This window comes from Arachis hypogaea, chromosome 19 (genome assembly GCF_003086295.3).
Source record: "Arachis hypogaea cultivar Tifrunner chromosome 19, arahy.Tifrunner.gnm2.J5K5, whole genome shotgun sequence".
In the NCBI taxonomy this organism is placed as follows: domain Eukaryota; kingdom Viridiplantae; phylum Streptophyta; class Magnoliopsida; order Fabales; family Fabaceae; genus Arachis; species Arachis hypogaea.
Genome location: NC_092054.1, coordinates 140,069,196 through 140,092,283, shown reverse-complemented (window position 1 = coordinate 140,092,283; position 23,088 = coordinate 140,069,196). Strand labels below are relative to the sequence as shown.

The following is a 23,088-nucleotide window of genomic DNA, read 5'->3' as shown; positions in this document are numbered from 1 at the left end:
AACTCTTTCTCGGCCTCTGTGGAGAATACGGACTATCCTAAATAACAATTGGAGAGTGCAGTTCCAATATGTGCTTCTGAAGGCTAATTAGGTGGCACATGGACAAGGTAACCTGATATTGGATGGTGAAGAAGAAAGTATGTTCTTTGAACAACTTCCTAGAGAAGTTTCAATGCATCTCTTTGCTGATAATTTTCTCTTTTCTTGGTCCTGGGGCCTCTTTTGTTAAAAAAGAAGGTTAGCGTTAAAGAAATTGGTTACTACAGTGGGCTTTCTTTAAATTAGTTTGGCAAATTATTCAAGAAGAAGGTGTAAGAGTTGGGTCCAAATTTTATCAATAAACATAATAACAGTGGTTCAATTTTTGAAGCTCGTCTAAAGCGGCCTCGTCAGACTAAATCAAATCTAAAGTTGTTGCAGTTTTAGGAGATGGTTTTGAGTGGAATTTGAGTTCTATCGATCCATCTTTTCGGTTTGAGTTCATGGTGATTCTTGTTAATAATAAAAAAAATTTAACACACCTAAATATATTTAAATACTAATATGTATCAGAATATCCAATTTTATAGTTAATTTGTATTATTGAAATGAATTTAGAAATAATATATATTATTATTTATTAAAACAAAAACTATTTTATTTATATAATTTAAAAAATTTAAAATAACTAAAATATTAATTTATATTTTAATATCAATAAAATATTAAAATATTTTTATAATTTTTTTAAAAATACCTTTTATATTGTTTCTGCCGAGGATGTTCTGAGCTGTAACTTCATCGTCTGAGGGAATCACTCGAGGTCCTCTGTGTAGTGAGCTCGGATAGTCCTTGGAGCCGAGAGCCGGGACCCGGTCGTAGAACCTGCAAAAAAGACTCAGACTCCCAAGTCAGTATGATATCTACCAGAGTATTAAAAATATCAAGAGGTAAGTACTTTGAGTGTCTTTCGTCTTATATCCTCCTCTATCTTTGGCTGAGAATAGTATTTATAGTCGTTCCAGGTGAATGAGCCAGTGACTATTTTCGAGATCTAAGGGGAGTTCAAGATATCGAGAGAGGGTTGTTTCGGTGAATGATTTTTGCTTTTACCGAGGTATAACTCGTTTTGACTAATTAATAAGGGATACGGTACATAGCCTCTAAGCTTGACTTGCCGAACTTACGTTAGCAAGTTCAAGCTTTTAGTTTGGTAGTTATACCTCAGTTTGGGGTAGCGCTACATTATGAGCCCCCAAGCTCAATGCGTGTCGTATTTGACAAGTTTGGGCTTTTAAACTTGTAATGAAAAATAATTGTATCTTCGTAGATTGTGTTGTAATAAAGGTTGCGAGAACCGGACCGGTCAATGAACCGGTGTATTGACTGGTTTAATGGTTTACTGGTCCAATCGGGGTCTAACCGGGGTTGAACCGGTTTAATTAAATATACAATAAAATTATTAAAAGTTCAATATATAATTTCAAATATTTAAATTTAATGACTTCTAAACTAATAAAATTTAAAATTTCACAATTTCACATAATAAATTATACATAATTTATCATTAAAAGTTCATAATCAAATTCAAATATTAAAATTTATAAATTAAAATGAATTCTCAAACAAGCAATTGGATAAAAAAATGAGAATTTTTTGCATCAATTTATTTACACAGGTATGTGGCATTACAGATTCCACTCCTTTCTCATTTCATACAACAAGAAATACAAAAATGCTATGTGAGGAGGCACCTGTTAACATACCACAGCAAACACAAAGAACCAAAATGAGACTCTTAAAAGTGTTAAAGCTAAATATTCGAGGCACAAGAGGGTGATTACCATAACAATACACCAAATTGAACTTATCCTTATCCCATTAGATGTGAATAGATTAATAAAACAAACACCACCATAGTATCTTATCGTATACCATAAACTAACTAAATAAACTAGCATCAAAGTAACATAGAACAGAACATCATTTTCAACTTGCACAAACTTTGCCTAAATAAATGAAACAAAACAATGATCCGATTACAACTTATATTGTCGGTCACTAAAAGATGAACACGAATCCCAATTAGAAACTAGCTGCATTCAGTGTTTTAGATGAAAGGGTGCCATTGAATAGGCTTCATTATATCCTAAAAGAAAAGTAAACGTTGGAACTTGAAGTGTAAAACCTCAAGGGCGTGCGTATAGCAGCGTCTCCGACAGAGGCATGCGATGAGATCTTGGATTTTTTCCTGAGTGACGGATCAGCCATCTTGAACCCATTGGTTGAGAATGGGGTCACCGGGGTTCTGGGGTCCCGATGGAGAGAGATGACTGCAAGAAGATCAAAAAGCAAAATCACCAAATCAGAAAAATCAGCATAAACTCGTACACAACTCAGAATCATAGCATAAAGTTATAAACAACTCAAAACCAGAAAAAATTCAACATAAATAATGTAGTGAAGCAATGCATCATAGCACCATCAACTGAGAATAAAAAAAATCAGCAACAAGCAAGTGAAGCAACTCAGAAATCAGAATAAATAAAATTAACAAAAAAATAAAAAATCAATAACTCGTTCCAGCCACAACAGAGGAAACAAATCAAAAACTAAAGTGAAAAGGGAGAAAATCAGTGAAAATAAAGAAGACCACAAAGAAGATGTTGATGGACGGCGAAGATTGAAGAACTCACGGCGACGGCAAAGAGTCCACGGCGGCACGGGTACATTCGCACTACGCACAGAAAGTGAGAGGGGATTGGGGTCTTCACGGCGACGGCGAGGATAGAGACGGGCTTCACGGCGAGGACAGAGTAGCGGCGGCTGTTTGCCCTGATAGGGCTAGGGATTTTTCCATTTTGGTGAGACTCAAGAGTGAGATAGAAGGTAGAGGGGATTGGGGTCTTCTGCGCGTTTTTCACTTTTTCTTTTTTTTTTCCCTAACCAAAACGACGCCGTTTTGTGCTGAATAAGGAGAACCGGACCTTCAAAAAACCCGGCCGATTTTTTCACCGGTTTTTTCAGACTGGTTTTAGACGTCAACCGGACCGGCTAACTGACCGGTTCCCAGTTAATCCGGTCGAACCAGCCAGTCCGGTCCAATTTTCAGAACCATGGTTGTAATAAATTCTTGTGTTTTTCTTGAGAAGAGATCACTACCGTTCATCACCAATGGAAAGTAAACAGTTTTTTTAAATTGACCACTAACTTAGTGGGGGCATTGTGTAGTGGGTTTATCTGCCGTTTTTTTTTCTTGGAAAAGAGAAAGCTTCTTAATATGGATCTTTGTCTTGGGTGTTGAAAGAGACATGACATCAAAAGGTTAGTGTTGTTTGTTTGTTTCTTCATTTTTGCTTCGGCAATGGATAGAGAAAATGATAAAGTGGTGGAGGTAAAAAAGGAGGACATTTATAATTGGGTTCATGTTGATGTGAAGTATCGCGCCTCTGCATATTGTGACACTGATTCTTTGCATGAACTTAAAGCTTTGAAGCTTGTAAAGGATGATTGTGATATTGGTGTTGAAGTGCTTCCTTGTAGTAGCGGAGAGCGGGTTTGTGAGAGGGGGGGAGGGGAGACTGGGCATATTTCTATATATATATATATATATATATATATATATATATATATAAAAGGCTAAGTGAGCTAACAAAGTGAATTCTTGATTAGTCTAAGATCTCACCTAACATATACATATTTTATATAATTTAAAATGCTTTACCTAGCTACCCAAATTTTTCCCACTTTTGTATTACATGCTCATGTATCAAACTTATTTTTGAATTTTGTTCCATGTGCATTGATTCTTTTTATTTTGCATTGGGGAAATTTTTGTATCCCCTTATTTAATTACTTAAATTTGTTTTTTCAATGCACATGGTAATTTAATTATTTTGATTTCACATGAGCATGCTTCCCAAACCTTGAAATAACTTATTCAATTTAATTCCCTTTTTTTTTATCATCCCATGTTCCCATAAAATTTCCCATATTTAATTTATACACAATATCTATCTTAAGCTAACCAAGAATTCAACTTGGGATTTTTATTTTGTTTTTCTGCTTAAGGCTAGTAATGTGGTTATGGAATAGAGGGGGTTAAAAAGCTCAAAGTGGCTAATAAGGGTGACATAAAAGGGTAGGCTTATTTGGGATAAGTGAGTGAAAACAAGTAATGGCCTCAATCATATGCAAGCATGTAAATACACTGAATAATGGACATATAAAGTGGAACAAAGTAAAGATTACAATTATAGAGAAGAAAACACACAAGAATAAAATATTTATGGTTAAATAATGTAACCATATAATTAAGCTCAAAATTTCACGGGTTGTGTGTTCTTAGCTTTTTAAACTATGTTCCAAATACAACTTCAAACAAATTTAACAAAAAATTTTTCAATTTAAATTAGTGAAATACTATAAAAATTTCTTGAAAAAAAAAATATTACTTCAACCAAGTAGTAACTAAATGCATAAAATCAAACAAATATGCAAATGCAACAATGAACAAATAAAGAAAATAGAGTATTGGTGTTGAAAAGAAGATAACTAACCCTGGAAGTCAGTATCGACCTCCCCACACTTAAAGATTGCACCGTCCTCGGTGCATGCTAAGATGTGCAAGTGGATGGGGGTTGTGGTTCCCCAGTTGGGGCTCTTTTTGTTCATGTCCTTTGGTGCACGAAATTGTGATCTCAGGCAACGGTGCTAGAAACTCTGTAAGCACGTCTTAATAAATCATTTTTCATTCACAACTTCGATACAACTAACCAGCAAGTGCACTGGGTCGTCCAAGTAATAAACCTTACGTGAGTAAGGGTCGATCCCACGGAGATTGTTGGTATGAAGCAAGCTATGGTCACCTTGTAAATATTAGTCAGGCGGATATAAAATAGTTATGGAGTTTTTGAACATAAATAATAAATAGATAGAAAATAAGGATAGAAGCACTTATGTAATTCATTGGTGAGAATTTCAGATAAGCGTATAGAGATGCTTTCGTTCCTCTGAATCTCTGCTTTCCCGTTGTCTTCATCCAATCAGTCTTACTCCTTTCCATGGCTGGCTTTATGTAAGGACATCACCGTTGTCAATGGCTACTTTTAATCCTCTCTGGAAAATGGTCCGATGCGCTATCACTGCATGGCTAATCGTCTGGAGGCATCACCCTTGTCAATGGCTGCATCTTATCCTCTTGTGAAAATGGTCCAAATGCTCTGTCACAGCACGGCTAATCATCTGAGGTTCTCGATCATACTGGAATAGGATTCACCCTCCTTTTGTGTCTGTCACTACGCCCAGCACTCGCGAGTTTGAAGTTCGTCACAGTCATTCAATCCCAGAGTCCTACTCGGAATACCACAGACAAGGTTTAGACTTTCCGGACTCTCATGAATGCCGCCATCAATCTAGCTTATACCACGAAGATTTTGATTAAGAGATCCAAGAGATACTCATTCAATCTAAAGTAGAACGGAAGTGGTTGTCAGGCACGCGTTCATAGGGAATGATGATGATTGTCACGTTCATCACATTCAGGTTGAAGTGCGAATGAACATCTTAGAAGCGGAACAAGTTGAATTGAAATAGAAAAACAGTAGTACTTTGCATTAATCTTTGAGGAAAAGCAGAGCTCCACACCTTAATCTATGGAGTGTAGAAACTCTACCGTTGAAAATACATAAGTGAAAGGTTCAGGCATGGCCGAATGGCCAGCCCCCATGGTTAGGGACAGCTTGGTTTAGCCGCTTAGGCCAGGATTTTATTCCTTTAGGCCCTCCTATCCACTGATGCTCAAAGCCTTGGGATCCTTTTTGTTACCCTTGCCTTTTGGTTTTAAGGGCTATTGGCTTTTTGCTCTTGCCTTTTGGTTTTAAGAGCTTTGGCTTTTTCTGCTTGCTTTTTCTCTTTTTTTTTTTGCCTATTTTTTTTCCTGCAAGCTTTGTTCTTTGCTGCTTTTTCTTGCTTCAAGAATCATTTTCATGATTTTTCAGATTATCAAATAACATGTCTCCTTATCATCATTCTTTCAAGAGCCAACATATTTAACATTCTTAAACAACAACTTCAAAAGACATATGCACTGTTCAAGCATTCATTCAGAAAACAAGAAGCATTGTCACCACATCAATATAACTAAACTAAGTTCAAGGATAAATTCGAAACTCATGTACTTCTTGTTCTTTTGAATTAAAACATTTTTCATTTAAGAGAGGTGATGGATTCATAGGACATTCATAACTTTAAGACATAGTTACTAAATACTAATGATCATGTAATAAGACACAAACATGGATAAGCACTTAAAGAAAACGAAAAACAGAGATTTTAAGAACAAGGAATGAGTCCACCTTAGTGATGGTGGCGTTTCCTTCTTGAGGAACCAATGATGTCCTTGAGCTCTTCTATGTCTCTTCCTTGTCTTTGTTGCTCCTCCCTCATTACTTTTTGATCTTCTCTTATTTCATGAAGGATGATGGAGTGCTCTTGATGTTCCACCCTTAGTTGTCCCATGTTGGAACTTAATTCTCCTAGGGAGGTGTTGATTTGCTCCCAATAGTTTTGTGGAGGAAAATGCATTTGAGGCATCTCTGGGATCTCATGGTGATGAGCTTCATGCGTCTCTTGAGATCCATGAATGGGCTCTCTTGCTTGCTCCATCCTTTTCTTAGTGATGGGCTTCTCTTCCTCAATGGGAATGTCTCCTTCTATGAAAGCTCCAGCTGAGTAACATAGATGACAAATAAGATGAGGAAAAGCTAGCCTTGCCCCAGGAGAGGGCTTTTCGGCTATTTTGTAGAATTCAAGGGAGATGACTTCATGAACTTCTACTTCCTCTCCAATCATGATGCTATGGATCATGATGGCCCGATCCACAGTAACTTCAGATCGGTTGCTAGTGGGGATGATGGAGCGTTGGATGAACTCCAACCATCCTCTAGCCACAGGCTTGAGGTCCAGTCTTCTTAGTTGAACCGGCTTGCCTTTGGAGTCAATCTTCCATTGAGCTCCTTCCACACATATGTCCATGAGGACTTGGTCCAACCTTTGATTAAAGTTGACCCTTCTAGTGTAGGGGCGTACATCTCCTTGCATCATAGGCAAGTTAAACGCCAACCTCACATTTTCCGGACTAAAATCTAAGTATTTTCCCCGAACCATTGTAATATAATTCTTTGGGTTTGGGTTCTTACTTTGATCATGGTTCCTAGTGATCCATGCTTTGGCATAGAACTCTTGAACCATTAGGATGTCGACTTGTTGGATGGGATTTGTTAGAACTTCCCAACCTCTTCTTTGGATTTCATGTCGGATCTCCGGATACTCATTCTTCTTGAGCTTGAAAGGGACCTCGGGGATCACCTTCTTCTTGGCCACAACATCATACAAGTGGTTTTGATGAGCTTTGGAGATGAATATTTCCATCTCCCATGACTCGGAGGTGGAAGCTTTTGTCTTCCCTTTCCCTTTTCTAGAGGATTCTCCGGTCTTAGGTGCCATCAATGGTAATAGAAAAACAAAAAGCTTATGCTTTTACCACACCAAACTTAAAATATTGCTCGCCCTCGAGCAAGAAAGAAGAGATGATGAAGAAGAAGAAATGGAGGAGAGGGAGAGAGAGATGTGTTTCGGCCAAGAAGGGGAAGAGAGGGTTGTGTTGTGTGAAAATGAGGAGGAATGGAGGGCTATATATAGGGAAGGGAGGGGGGGTAAGGTTTCGGCCATATAGGGTGGGTTTGGGTGGGAAATTGATTTTGAATTTTGAAGGTAGGTGGTGTTTATGAGGTAGGTTTATGGGGAAGAGTGGATGGATGTGAGTGGTGAAGTGGTGATAGGGAAGAGAGATTGAGGTGATTGGTGAAGAGTTTTGGGGAAGAGTGTTTATGGGATTGTGTGAAAGAGGGGTGAGAAGAAGTGAGTGGAGGTAGGTGGAGATCCTGTGGGGTACACAGATCCTGAGGTGATCCTGTGGGGTCCACAGATCCTGAGGTGTTCAAGGATTTACAACCTTGCACCAAATTAGGCATGCAAAATGCCTTTGCACACAACTCTGGGCGTTCAGCGCCAGATTGGTGCTTGTTCTAGGCGTTGAACGCCCATTTGTTGCCCATTTCTGGCGTTGAACGCCAGAACCATGCTTGTTCTGGGCGTTCAGCGCCAGCTCTTCTCCAGGGTGCAATTCTGGCATTCAAACGCCCAGATGCTGCCCATTTTGGGCATTCAGCGCCAGAACCATGCTCTGTTCTGGCGTTGAACGCCAGCCAGATGCTTCTTACTGGCGTTTAAACGCCAGTAAGGTCTTCCTCCAGGGTGTGATTTTTCTTCTGCTATTTTTGATTCCGTTTTTAATTTTTATATTTATTTTGTGACTCCACATGATCATGAACCTAATAAAACATGCAAGAACAAGAAAAATAGAATTAGATAAATAAAAATTGGGTTGCCTCCCAACAAGCGCTTCTTTAATGTCAATAGCTTGACAGTGGGCTCTCATGGAGCCTCACAGATGTTCAGAGCATTGTTGAGACTCCCCAACACCAAACTTAGAGTTTGACTGTGGGGGCTCTGGTTGACTCTGTTTTGAGAGAAGCTTTTTATGCTTCCTCTCCATGTTTACAGAAGGATGTCCTTGAGTTTTAAACACAAGGGAGTCCTCATTCAATTGAAGGACTAATTCACCTCTGTCAACATCAATCACAGCTCTTGCTGTGGCTAGGAAAGGTCTCCCAAGGATGATGGATTCATCCTCATCCTTCCCAGTATCAAGGATTATGGAATCAGCAGGGATGTAAAGGCCTTCAACCTTTACTAACACGTCCTCTACTTGTCCATAAGCCTATTTTCTTGAATTATCTGCCATCTCTAATGAGATTTTAGCAGCTTGTACCCCATAGATTCCCAGTTTCTCTATTACAGAGAGGGGCATGAGGTTTATCCCTGAACCAAGGTCACACAGAGCCTTTTCAAAGATCATGTTGCCTATGGTACAAGGTATTACGAACTTTCCAGGATCTTGTTTCTTCTGAGGCAATCTCAGTTGATCCAGATCACTTAGTTCATTGGTGAACAAGGGAGGTTCATCTTCCCAAGTCTCAATACCAAATAATTTGGCATTCAGCTTCATGATTGCACCAAGGTACTTGGTAACTTGCTCTTCAGTAACATCCTCATTCTCTTCAGAAGATGAATACTCGTCAGAGCTCATGAAGGGCATAAGGAGGTTCAATGGAATCTCTATGGTCTCTAGATGAGTCTCAGATTCCTTTGGTTCCTCAAAGGAAAACTCCTTATTGATCACTGGACGTCCCAGGAGGTCTTCCTCACTGGGATTTACGTCCTCCCCTTCCTCTCCAGGTTCGGCCGTGTTGACTATGTCAATGGCCTTGCACTCTCCTTTTGGATTTTCTTCTGTATTGCTTGGGAGAGTACTAGGAGGGATTTCAGTGATCCTTTTACTCAGCTGGCCCACTTGTGCCTCCAAATTTCTAATGGAGGACCTTGTTTCATTCATGAAACTTACAGTGGCCTTAGATAGATCAGAGACTAAATTTGCTAAACTAGATGGATTCTACTCAGAATTCTCTGTCTGTTGCTGAGTGGATGATGGAAAAGGTTTACTATTGTTAAACCTATTTCTTCCACCATTATTAAAGCCTTGTTGAGGCTTTTGTTGATCCTTCCATGAGAAATTTGGATGATTTCTCCATGATGGATTATAGGTGTTTCCATAAGGTTCACCCATATAATTTACCTCTGCTATTGCAGGGTTTTCAGGATCATAAGCTTCTTCTTCAGAAGTTGCCTCTTGAGTACTGTTGGATGCAGCTTGCATTCCATTCAGACTCTGAGAAATCATATTGACTTGCTGAGTCAATATTTTATTCTAATCCAATATAGCATTCAGAGTATCAATTTCAAGAACTCCCTTCTTCATAGGCGTCCCATTATTCACAGGATTCCATTCAGAAGTGTACATGAACTGGTTATTAGCAACCATGTCAATGAGTTCTTGAGCTTCTGCAGGCGTTTTCTTTAGGTGAATGGATCCACCTGCAGAAGTATCCAATGACATCTTAGCTAATTCAGACAGACCATCATAGAATATATCCAGGATGGTCCATTCTGAAAGCATGTCAGAAGGACACTTTTTGGTCAGTCCTTTGTATCTCTCCCAAGCTTCATAGAGGGATTCACCTTCTTTCTGTCTGAAGGTTTGAACATCCACTCTAAGCTTGCTCAGCTTTTGAGGAGGAAAGAACTTGGCTAAGAAAGCCTTGACCAGCTTATCCCAAGAGTTCAGGCTATCCTTAAGTCGAGAGTCCAACCATATTCTAGCTCTGTCTCTTACAGCAAAAGGGAAAAGCATGAGCCTGTAGACTTCAGGATCTACTCCATTAGTCTTAACAGTATCACAGATCTGCAAGAATTCAGTTAAGAACTGAAAAGGATCTTTAGATGGAAGTCCATGAAACTTGCAGTTCTGCTGCATCAGAGAAACTAATTGAGGTTTCAGCTCAAAATTGTTTGCTCCAATGGCAGGAATGGAGATGCTTCTTCCATGTAAATTGGAATTAGGTGCAGTAAAGTCACCAAGCATCCTCCTTGCATTATTATTATTTTCGGCTGCCATCTCCTCTTCTTGTTCGAAAATTTCTGAAAGGTGCTTGCTGGATTGTTGTAATTTAGCTTCTCTTAGTTTTCTCTTCAGAGTCCTTTCAGGTTCTGGATCTGCTTCAACAAGAATGTTCTTGTCCTTGCTCCTGCTCATATGAAAAAGAGGGACAGAAAAATAATAATAATAGGGGTCCTTTTTACCACAGTATAGAGGTCCCTGTGTGAGTAGAAGAAAAGAAGGAGATGAGAGAGAAAGAGAATTTTCGAAAATAATTTTTGAAAAAGAGTTAGTGATTTTCGAAAATTGTTTTTGAAAAAGGTTAGTAATTTTCGAAAATTAAAATAAAAAATTAAAATAATTAATTAATTAAAAAGAAATTTTGAAAAAGAGGGAAGATATTTTCGAAAATTAGAGAGAGAGAGTTAGTTAGATAGTTTTGAAAAAGATAAGAGACAAACAAAAAGTTAGTTAGTTAGTTAAAACAAATTTGCAAATCAATTTTGAAAAGATAAGAAGATAAGAAGTTAGAAAGGATATTTTGAAATCAAATTTTGAAAAAGATAAGATAAGAAGATATTTTTGAAAAGATATGATTAAAATTAGTTTTGAAAAAGATTTGATTTTAAAAATCACTATTAATGACTTGATTCACAAGAAATCACAAGATATGATTCTAGAACTTAAAGTTTGAATCTTTCTTAACAAGTAAGTAACAAACTTGAAGTTTTTTTGAATCAAAACATTAATTGATGATGTTATTTTCGAAAATTAGGAGATAAAGATAAGAAAAAGATTTTTGAAAAATATTTTAAAAATTTTCGAAAATAAATAAGAAAAGTGAAAAAGATATGATTTTTGAAAAAGATTTTGAAAAAGATAAAAATTGAAAATTTGATTTGACTCATAAAAACGACTAGATTTTAAAATTTTTTGAAAAAGTCAATCCAAATTTTCGAAATTTATGAGAGAAAAAGGGGGAGATATTTTTTGATTTTTGAAAATTTTTTTTGATGAGAGGGAAAAACATGAAAAAGACTCAATGCATGAAAATTTTGGATCAAAACAATGAATGCATGCAAGAACACTATGAATGTCAAGATGAACACCAAGAACACTTTGAACGTCATGATGAACATCAAGACTTATATTTGAAAATTTTTATATGCAAAGAAAACATGCAAGACACCAAACTTAGAAATCTTTCATGTTTAGACACTATGAATGCAAAAATGCACATGAAAAACAAGAAAAGATGCAAAACAAGAAAACATCAAGATCAAACAAGAAGACTTACCAAGAACAACTTGAAGATCATGAAGAACACCATGAATGCATGAATTTTTCGAAAAATGCAAGATGAACATGCAATTGACACCAAACTTTAAATCTGACTTAAGACTCAAACAAGAAATACAAAAAATATATTTTTTTTTTACGATTTTATGAATTTTTTTGTATTTTCTTTTAATTTTTTTTTCGAAAATCATTTTGAAAAAGAAAAATAAGGATTCCAAAATTTTTAATATGAATTCCAGGAATCTTATGCTCTTTAAACTAAAGCTCCAATCAAAGGGTCAGACATGACTTAATAGCCAGCCAAGCTTTAGTATGTAACTCAGACATGACACGCCTGACATTCCCTATCCAAAAGAATTAGACATGGCTTTACAGCCAGCCAAGCTTCAACATGCTTCATGAAACACTAGAATTCATTCTTAAAAATTCTGAAGAAAAATATATTTTTGAAAACATTTTTATTCTAAAATTTTTTTCGAAAACAAAGGAGAAATTTTTGAAATTTTTTTTTTTGAAAATAAAACAAAAAGAAAATTACCTAATCTGAGCAACAAGATGAACCGTCAGTTGTTCAAACTCGAACAATTCCCGGCAACGGCACCAAAAACTTGGTGCACGAAATTGTGATCTCAGGCAACGGCGCCAGAAACTCTGTACGCATGTCTTAATAAATCGTTTTTCACTCACAACTTTGATACAACTAACCAGCAAGTGCACTGGGTCGTCCAAGTAATAAACCTTACGTGAGTAAGGGTCGATCCCACGGAGATTGTTGGTATGAAGCAATCTATGGTCACCTTGTAAATCTCAGTCAGGCGGATATAAAATAGTTATGGAGTTTTTGAACATAAATAATAAATAGATAGAAAATAAGGATAGAAGCACTTATGTAATTCATTGGTGAGAATTTCAGATAAGCGTATAGAGATGCTTTCGTTCCTCTGAATCTCTGCTTTCCCGCTGTCTTCATCCAATCAGTCTTACTCCTTTCCATGGCTGGCTTTATGTAAGGACATCACCGTTGTCAATGGCTACTTTTAATCCTCTCTGGAAAATGGTCCGATGCGCTGTCACTGCATGGCTAATCGTCTGGAGGCATCACCCTTGTCAATGGCTGCATCCTATCCTCTTGTGAAAATGGTCCAAATGCTCTGTCACAGCACGGCTAATCATCTGAGGTTCTCGATCATACTGGAATAGGATTCACCCTCCTTTTGCGTCTGTCACTACGCCCAGCACTCGCGAGTTTGAAGTTCGTCACAGTCATTCAATCCCAGAGTCCTACTCAGAATACCACAGACAAGGTTTAGACTTTCCGGACTCTCATGAATGCCGCCATCAATCTAGCTTATACCACGAAGATTCTGATTAAGAGATCCAAGAGATACTCATTCAATCTAAAGTAGAACAGAAGTGGTTGTCAGGCACGCGTTCATAGGAAATGATGATGATTGTCACGTTCATCACATTCAGGTTGAAGTGCGAATGAACATCTTAGAAGCGGAACAAGTTGAATTGAAATAGAAAAACAGTAGTACTTTGCATTAATCTTTGAGGAACAGTAGAGCTCCACCCCTTAATCTATGGAGTGTATAAACTCTACCGTTGAAAATACATAAGTGAAAGGTTCAGGCATGGCCGAATGGCCAGCCCCCATGATCTAAGAACCAGACGTCCCAAGATGTCTAATACACTAGTAAACAGTCCTATTTATACTAAACTAGTTACTAGGGTTTACAGAAGTAAGTAATTGATGCATAAATCCACTTCCGGGGTCCACTTGGTGTGTGCTTGGGCTGAGCTTGAATGTTACACGTGCAGAGGCTCTTTCTGGAGTTGAACGCCAGGTTGTAACGTATTTCTGGCGTTCAACTCTAGTTTGTGACGTGTTTTTGGCGTTTAACTCCAGACAGCAGCGTAGAACTGGCGTTCAACGCCCTTTTACGTCGTCTAAACTCGGGCAAAGTATGGACTATTATACATTGCTGGAAAGCCCTAGATGTCTACTTTTCAAAGCAATTGGAAGCGTGCCAGTTTGAGTTCTGTAGCTCCAGAAAATCCACTTTGAGTTCAAGGAGGTCAGAATCCAACAACATCAGCAGTCCTTCTTCAACCTCTGAATTTGATTTTTGCTCAAGTCCCTCAATTTCAGCCAGAAAATACCTGAAATCACAGAAAAATACACAAACTCATAGTAAAGTCCAGAAATGTGAAATTAACATAAAAACTAATGAAAACATCCCTAAAAGTAACTAGATTCTACTAAAAACATACTAAAAATAATGCCAAAAAGCGTATAAATTATCCGCTCATCATCCTTGCCGGTGGTTTTGGAGTAGCTTTCTCTTTACCATTCTTGGTGGCCATCCTGAAAAGGGAAAAAGAAAGTAACTTTTAAAGCTAAGGGTTAGAGCAAGGAAGAGAGCGGGAAATGTGGTAATCAATGCACAGCAAGGAAGAATGACGTTAACACATGGTCATGACTACATGTGAAAAATCATCAATGAAAATATAGCAAGTGTATATGATGACAATTAAATGCAAGGTGTTTATTGGCATGCTGGCAAAGGCATGAGTAGCATAGATGAAGCATTCAATGTTCAAGTTAGATTACCAAGTCTTTCAAACTAACAACATGATTGTAATAACAATTATATTTAATTAATAAAATATAAAAAGGGTTTTGTGAAAAGCAAGCATTTAGAGTAGTAGAATAAAAGAAATCTAAAAATAGTGCATAATGCCATACGGGCGTTTTCACAGACACATAGCATGCATGGTAAATAAGTTATTAAATGTATTAAATTAAACATGCAAGCAACCCTTTAAAAAGTAATATATAATTGTCAAACAATTCCTTTAATAATCCACAAGCAAGATATAGAAAATAATGACCCAAATAAATTTCTAACACCAATGAAAATAATGCAATGAATGAATGTATGCAAATAAATTAAATGAAATAGAATGGAAGTGAAGAGGGATGAGAAGTTAAAGAGATGAAGAAGAAGAAAGTAAGAAAAGGAAGAAGATAGAAGAAAAGATAGAAGAAATTAGGATTTAGAAAAGAAAAGATAAGATAATTGGCGCTGATCTGGATAAGTTGTGCGGCGCAGGCGACGCGAGCGCGTGGGTTACGCGTTCGCGCGGATAGCGCTTCTATGAAGTGACGCGGACGCATGGGTCACGCGTTCGCATGGATTGATTTGTGCCATTAGCGCGAGGGCAGCCTCGCGGTCGCGCAACTCTCTGTTTTAAATGTATTTTGTCAAAAATCTGGGTGACGCGGTAGCGTGGTTGACGCGATCGCGTGAATGGCCATACTTTGAAGAACGACGCGGACGCGTGGGGCACGCATTCACGTGGTAAGGCTTGTGCTTTTAGCACCGTTCCAGCCCCATTCCAGCCTAACTTGCTACCAAACACCCGTTTACGTCGATTTTACAGGGCCACGCATTCGCGTGGGTGACGCGGACGCGTGGGAGACGTAATTTCCAAATGACGCGGCCGCGTGGTTGACGCAGACACGTGGGCATGTTTGTGCCAAAGGCACGCCTCCAGCCACGCTTTCGCGTGACTCTTTGTTCAATCTTGTTTTCTTCCCAACGCACATATGACGCGGACGCGTTGCGTGCCATTTTTCTTCTATTTATTTATTTTTTATTTATTTTTTTATTTTTTATTTTTTTTTGTAGAATGCAAAATGCACTGCTAATGTGGATGTTTTGAATAATTCCAGGTTCAGTGAAATAAAATAAGACTAAAAAACAAACAAAACGAAATAAAATTAAAATTGAAAAAGGAACGATCATACCATGGTGGGTTGTCTCCCACCTAACACTTTTAGTTAAAGTCCTTAAGTTGGACATTTGGGGAGTCCTTTGTTATGGTGGCTTGTGCTTGAACTCATCCATGAATCTCCACCAATGTTTGTGATTCCAATGGCCTCCGGGGTCCCAAACTAGGCGCAGAAAGCCTTCAAGCAAGTTAAAGCAAGTGACAAGGCCCCAAGAGTGTTGATTTCTAGACTGAATTCCGGGGTCCCAAATCTTGCTTTTGCACTCGTCTTCTTGTTGATCATCATGATTCCATCCGGGTAGCAAGCAATCTAAATTCTCACTAAAGCGGCCAAACAACTTCCTAGACCCATTCAGTTGAGCTTTATACCAACCCTTGCATTTAAACCTTGAGCACACAACCATGTTGAACCTTGCTTGACAACTCCAACCACTAACCATCTTCCTCTTACTCTTAATGCCACAAAGAGCTCTAAGTTGACCATCCATCTCCAGTAGCCCATATTCAAGTGAAATTAGAAAGCTAAGGGATATGAATTTTACCCACTTGAATGTTGTGAAGGATGATGGCAACTTAGGGGGAGGTATTTCTAACGAATTTGCAAGCTCCACTCCCTTGTGCTCTTTTCTGACAACTTCCACCTCTTTGCAAGTTTCTTCAATATCAACCTCTTCTTCTTGGTAGCTTTCTTCCAATTCAATCTCTTCTTCATTGCTCACCAAGGGCATGGGAGGCTGTGCTTCTTCTTCTTTAATCTCCATCTCTTGACCAACCTCTTCCAAGTTTTCAACTATGATATGCCTTGGAGGTTGTACACCCTCCCCAGCATCAATTTCAATCGCCTTGGAAGGAGGTTCTATAACCTGACTTTCCCATGGAGGTTCAGCATCTCCTAAGTCTGCAACTATTTCTTCCTCTTCAACTATTATGGCTTTCTCCACTTGTTCCAGTACAAAGGCATGTTCCTTATTGTCCAGCGAAGTTTCTAGTGTCTCCTTCATGCTACGCTCTTCTTTTGATTCTCCACATGCAGCCATGGGAGTACTTTGAGTGCTCAGATGTTGGGAAGCTAATTTATTTACTACATCGGTTAAGGCAGTAGTGAGTTCCAGTACGTCCCTTTGCATCTTCACTTGTCCTTGAAGAAGAACACGAAGTTTGTCATCCATTGGAGATTGGGGTGGATATGAGGGTTCATTGGTTGGAAGAGAGGGCTCATAATACAGAGGTGGTTCATCTTGATAATGATAAGGAGATGGTGTATATTAAGGTGGTGATTCATGAGAGTAATTGTATTGGAATGGGGTGGTTCTATGTATGGTTTATTTGGCTCATAAAGTGGTTGGTATGGTGGATACGGGTTAGGGTCATATGGAGGTGAATGGTGAAAAAGGGGCTTGTGAGTATGGTGGTCCAAAGCTATTTTGAGGAGGTAGTTCATTGGCATATGATGGAGCTTGCTGGTAACTACAAGGGGGTCCACCATATCTATTGTCTTGGCATGCATTGTAGGATGGTCGTTGTCCATGGTATCTTGGAAGGTGATGTTGCCGAAAGGGTTGATCAGATCCTCGTGGCTCCTTTCATCTCTGATTGTTTTGACCTTGATGCATGTTCCTGTTATAATTTCCATTCCTTGCAACAGCATTGGGACCAAACTCAAAGCGATGGGGTGAGAACTCATAATAGCAAATAAAAATTAAAAACGAAAATAAAAACAAATTTAAAATTTGAAATTTGAATTTTGAAATTTGATTTTTGAAATAAGATAAGATAAGATTTAAAAAAAATATGATTTTTGAAAAAGATTTGAATTTTGAAATTTAAAACTAAGATAAGATAAGATAAAAATTTTAAAATAAAAATCTGAAATTTTTTTTATGCAAATTTCGAAAATTCAATTAAAATAAAGAGAAAAGATATTTTTGAATTAAATGAGGAAAGAGAAAAACAATAAAATGACACCAAACTTAAAATTTTTAGATCAAAACAAAGAGAACAACTAAGAACAACTTGAAGGTCAAGATGAACACGAAAAACAAATTTTTAAAAAAATTTTAATAACTAAAAAAAACCAATAACCTCTTAATTTTTGAAAAAGTAAAAATAAAAACAAAAATAAAAACAAATAAACAAGCAAAAAGTAAATATTTACAATAACCAATAATAAGACACACGTTTGCAATTCCTCGGCAATGGCGCCATTTTGACGAACTGATTTCCTGTCGGTAAAGAAATTCACAAATATATGATCGCGTTGTAAGTATAGCTTCTAAACTAACAGAAAATCCTTTCGTACAAAAGTTTGGTTGTAACAAGTAACAAACCCCTTTAAAATTGATAACCAAAGTATTTAAATCTCGGGTCATCTTCTCAAGGAATTGCAGGGAGGTGTTCTTATTATTGGTTATGAGTCTTGTAAATTGGGAATTTTTAAGATAAGGAACAGGTAATTTAAATGACAAGAAAAATAAATTATTAATAATAAAATCTCTTGGCAAGGTATGAAAATTCGGAAGTCCTATCCTAGTTATCCTTATCGATGGTGATGGGAATTAAGTTTTAATCCCACTTAGTTAACCTTTACTAAAGCAAGGGAAAGTCAAGTGGACTAATTAGTTAGATCCTCAAGTCCTAGCCAACTCCTAAGAAAGGACTAGAGTTAGGGGAATTCAATTCAATTAGCAAAAATAACAATTAACAACCACGATAAGTTTGATAACTCAAGAGTTTCCAGTTAATCAATTAAAGCCAAGAATATAAAAAGCTAAATAAGAATCATAAATCTGAAATATCTCAATTTATATTAAGTAAAGAAAATCCTAACATGAATGGTTCATAAGCCAATTTGGCAACATAAGTAATTAAATAAAAGCATTAAAGTATCTGAAAGTAAAAGAGAAATATAAAGTAAAAGGAATATTGAACCTGGAACTCAGAAGAAATTGTAAGTTGAAATAATAAAGAATCCTAAATCCTTTAAGAGGAATCCTAATTCTAAATCCTAAATCCTAAGAGAGAGGAGAGAACCTCTCTCTCTAAAAACTATATCTAAATTATGAAAATTTGTGTATATTAAAACTTCATCATGAATGAATGGATTCCCCCACTTTATAGCCTCTAATCTGTGTTTTCTGAGCCACAGACTGGGTCAAAAACAGCCCAGAAATCGCTGGAGAAGAAATCTGCCACGCTGATTTTTGTCACTGCGACGCATCCGCGTGGAGCACGCGTTTGCATCACCTAGCGTCAGGAAAACTATGACAAATTATATATCAAATCGAAGCCCCGGATGTTAGCTTTCCAACACAACTGAAACCGCGTCGTTTGGACCTTTGTAGCTCAAGTTATGACATTTTTAGTGCGAGAGGGTCAGGCTGACAGCTTTGCAGTTCCTTCAACTTCTTGTATTCCTTCCACTTTTGCATGCTTCCTTTCCATCCTCCAAGCCATTCCTGCCCTGTAATCTCTAAAAATACTTAACGCACATATCAAGGTATCGAATGGTAATAAGAGAAGATTAATAATTAGCAAATATAAGATCAAAGAAGCATGTTTTCAATCATAGCACAAAATCAGGAAGGAAAAAGTAAAACCATGCAAATAGTATGAATAAGTGGGTAAAGAGTTAATAAAAACCACTCAATTGAGCATAAGATAAACCATAAAATTGTGGTTTATCATCTTTCCTTGTAGCATCATTCAATCTTCTATAATCTATGCACATCCTCCATCCAGTCACTGTCCTGGTGGGGATCAACTCATTCCTCTCATTGGTGATGACTGTCATTCCTCCTTTTTTTGATACAACTTGAATCGGACTCACCCATGAGCTGTCAGAGATTGGAAAGATTATCCCAGTATTCCATAGCTTCATGACTTCTTTTTGAACCACCTCCTTCATGGCTGGGTTGAGCCTTCTTTAGGGGTTGAACTACAGGTTTTGATTATCCCTCCAACAAAATTTTATGCATACAAATGGCAGGGCTGATGCCTTTGATATCATCAATTGTCCAACCCAAGGCTGTCTTGTGAGCTCTCAACACTTCAATCAACCTTATTTCTTCTTCCATGTTCAAGGAGGAGTTTATGATTGCTTCTCCAAGAAACATGTATTTGAGGTAAGGAGGAAGAGGCTTCAACTCCTGTTTTGGCTTATCCTTTTCCTTGTCTTCAATGGAGATCTCTACCACTTCCTCTGCTTGTTCCACCTGGTTGTCATCTTCCAATAACTCATCCTCCACTTCTTCTTCCTGTTGCTCTTGACAATTGGCTTCGAACATTTCTTCTACCAGACTTTCTATCATATCCACCTTCATGTAGTTCTCTTGCTCAGGGGGATGTTGCATTGATTTGAAAACATTGATGATCATTTGCTCATTGTGCACCCTGAAGGTCATTTCTCCCTTTTCTACATCAATAGTAGCTCTTGCTGTAGCTAGAAATGGTCTTCCCAAGATAATTGAGTTGTTTCCTTCCCCTTCTGTGTCCAAGATCACAAAGTCTGCAGGGAAGATAAATTCTCCAACCTTTACTAGTAGATTTTCCACAACTCCATTGGGTGTCTTGATTGATCTATCGGCCATCACCAGTGACATCCTGGGTAGGTTTGATTTCTTCTATGGAAAGCTTTCTCATCATTGAGAGGGGCATCAAGTTGATACTGGCACCTAGATCGCAGAGAGCGTTCTCTAACGTCATCTTGCCTATGGTGTATGAAACCACAAAGCTCCCTAGGTCTTTAAGCTTTGGTGGAATACCCCTTTGGATCACAGCACTGCATTTTTCGGTGAGCATAATGGTTTCTTTCTCTTGCCAGCTTCTCTTTTTGTTAATGAGCTCTTTCAAGAATTTTGCATATAGAGGCATTTGCTCTAATGCTTCAGCCAGGGGAATATTGATCTCCAACTTCTTGAAGACTTCAAGGAATTTGGAAAGTGTTGATCCTTAATTTCCTTGTTGAACCCTTGAGGGTATGGCAAGGGGGGTGTGAAAGCTTTCACTGCCTGCCTTTGTCCTTGAGATGGTTTCTCCATTGCTTGCTTCCCTTTCGTTGAATTTTGTGGCTGGTCGTCCTTCTCTTTAAGCTTCTCTTGAGCTTGCTTGCTTGCTATCATCTCTTCCTTGTTATTAGCTTCATCCTTCTTGTTAATGATCTCGTCACTCTCCATAGGCTTTTTGTTGGCTTTTTTGTCTTCCCCCAAAGTCCTTCCACTCCTTAATTGGATGGCCTTGCACTCTTCTTTAGAATTTGGAATGGTGTTACTTGGGAGTGAGCTTGTTGGCCTTTCAATTACAACTTGCTTGGATAGTTGCCCCATCTGCATTTCTAGGTTTCTTATTGAGGCTTCCTGATTCTTGCTTGTTATCTCTTGGTGCTTCAGCATCTTTTCTATCAATATCTCCAAGTTGGAGATCCTTTGAGTGTCTTGTGATACTTGTGGCTGGTTGTGAGGTGTTGAAGGTGGATGATAGGCGTTTTGGTTAGTGGTTGGGTTATTAGGTGGATAGTAGCTGGAATTTGGGTAGTTATTTTGGGGTTTTCTATATGGATTGTGGTTTGTGTTTTGCTGGTTGTTGTTCTGGTTGTTTCTTGAGTTGTTTTGGTTTGAATTTCTTTGCCATGGTTGCTGGTTTTGATTATGGTTATCCCCCCATCTAAGATTTGGATGGTTCTTCCAAGAAGGATTGTAGGTGTCACCATAAACTTCATTTTGGCCAGAGCCTTGGTTGTGCACATATTGAATTTGTTCTTGCTGCTGATCTTCTTGATTTTCTTCTTTTTGCCCCCATGTGGTTGATGGTTGGCTTGTATTCACTGCTGCAACTTGGAGGCTATCAATTCTTTTAGCCATCTGCTCAAATTGTTGTTGGATTTGCTGCTGCATTACCTTATTTTGAGCTAAGATTGTGTCCACTCCTTCTAACTCTAGCACTCCTTTTCTTTGTGATGGTTGGTGTTGGCTCTGGTGGCCAAAGAAGTATTGATTGTTTGCTACCATATCAATGAGGTTTTGAGCTTCCTCTGCTGTCTTCATAAGTTGCAAAGAACCTCCTGCTGAATGATCTAGTGCCTCCTGAGCCTTAAGAGTTAACCCTTCATAGAAATTTTGAAGGATGTCCCATTCATTGAACATTTCAGGGGGGCATTTTCTAATCAGGGCCTTGTACCTTTCCCATGCCTCATAGAGAGATTCTGCATCCATCTGTGTGAAGGTTTGCACCTCAGTCTTGAGCCTGATAATCCTTTGAGGTGGGTAGAATTTGGCCAAGAATTTATTCACTAGATCCTCCCAGCTAGTGATGCTTCCTTGTGGAAAGGTTTCAAGCCATTGAGCAGCCTTGTCCCTCAATGAAAATGGGAACAACAGTAATTTATATGTTTCTGGATGCACACCATTGGACTTCACTGTGTCACAAATCCTCAGAAAAGTGGATAAGTGTTGGTTCGGATCTTCTATTGGACTTCCTCCATAGGAGAAGTTGTTTTGTACCAGTGTGATGAGTTGGGGCTTCAACTCAAAATTGTTTGCATTGACATTTGGGGTAAGGATGCTACTCCCACAATGCCTTGGATTAGCAAATGTATAGGAAGCCAATACTCTTCTTTGTGGTTGACCATTTTTGTTGGCCACTTCTACTGGTGGATTTGTTGGATTTGTTGAATGTTCCTCCATTTCTTGGAATTCTTCCTCTAAATCCTCTTCTCCAACAATGCCTTTCCCTCTTGCTTCTCTTCTTAACCTTCGAAAATTTCTTTCGTCAGGTTCACAGAAGGTAGGGATCTCTCTCCTTGCTTCTGTCATAAAACCACAACAACAAGAAATACAAGAGCACTCTGTAGCTTGAGTGCAGTGAGAGTTAGTAGAGACAAAGTCTCAAATAGTTAGTGTGCTAGTTAAGAATAAAGGAAATGAACAAAAATAAAGAAAAAAAATTCTTAATCTAGACCACCACCTTACTTAATCATTGTCAATCTAATCAATCCCCGGAAATGGCGCTAAAAACTTGATGGGTTGGAAACGGATTCCAACACCTAAACTCACCGGCAAGTGTACTGGGTCGCATCAAGTAGTAATTACTCACATGAGTGAGATCGATCCCACGGGGATTGAAAGATTGAGTAATTTTAGTTAGGTGGTTAGTTTAGTTAAGCAAACAAGTGATGATTTGAGTGAATTGTAACCAACAGGAGCTAAATTGCATGAAAGTAAAGGGAGAGGGAGAATTGACAGTAATTTAAAGAGCAGAAGAAGTAAAAGTGCTGAATCTTAAAGTGCAAGTAATGTAAATGACTGAAACTTAAATTGCAAGAAATGTAAATAGCTGAAGCTTAGAGTGCAAGAAATGTAAATTGCTTGAATAATAAAGGGGTGTGGGATGTTGGGATTCAG

General features: G+C 38.1%; 1 non-coding gene across 1 annotated transcript; it reads left to right on the top strand.

Annotated features, from left to right (window-relative positions):
* The first annotated feature begins 10,111 nt into the window (after positions 1–10,111).
* On the top strand, positions 10,112–10,219 carry LOC112782051 (small nucleolar RNA R71). Its single transcript, XR_003192793.1, has one exon. It is a non-coding gene; the product is annotated as a small nucleolar RNA R71 (small nucleolar RNA).
* Positions 10,220–23,088: the final 12,869 nt, after the last annotated feature.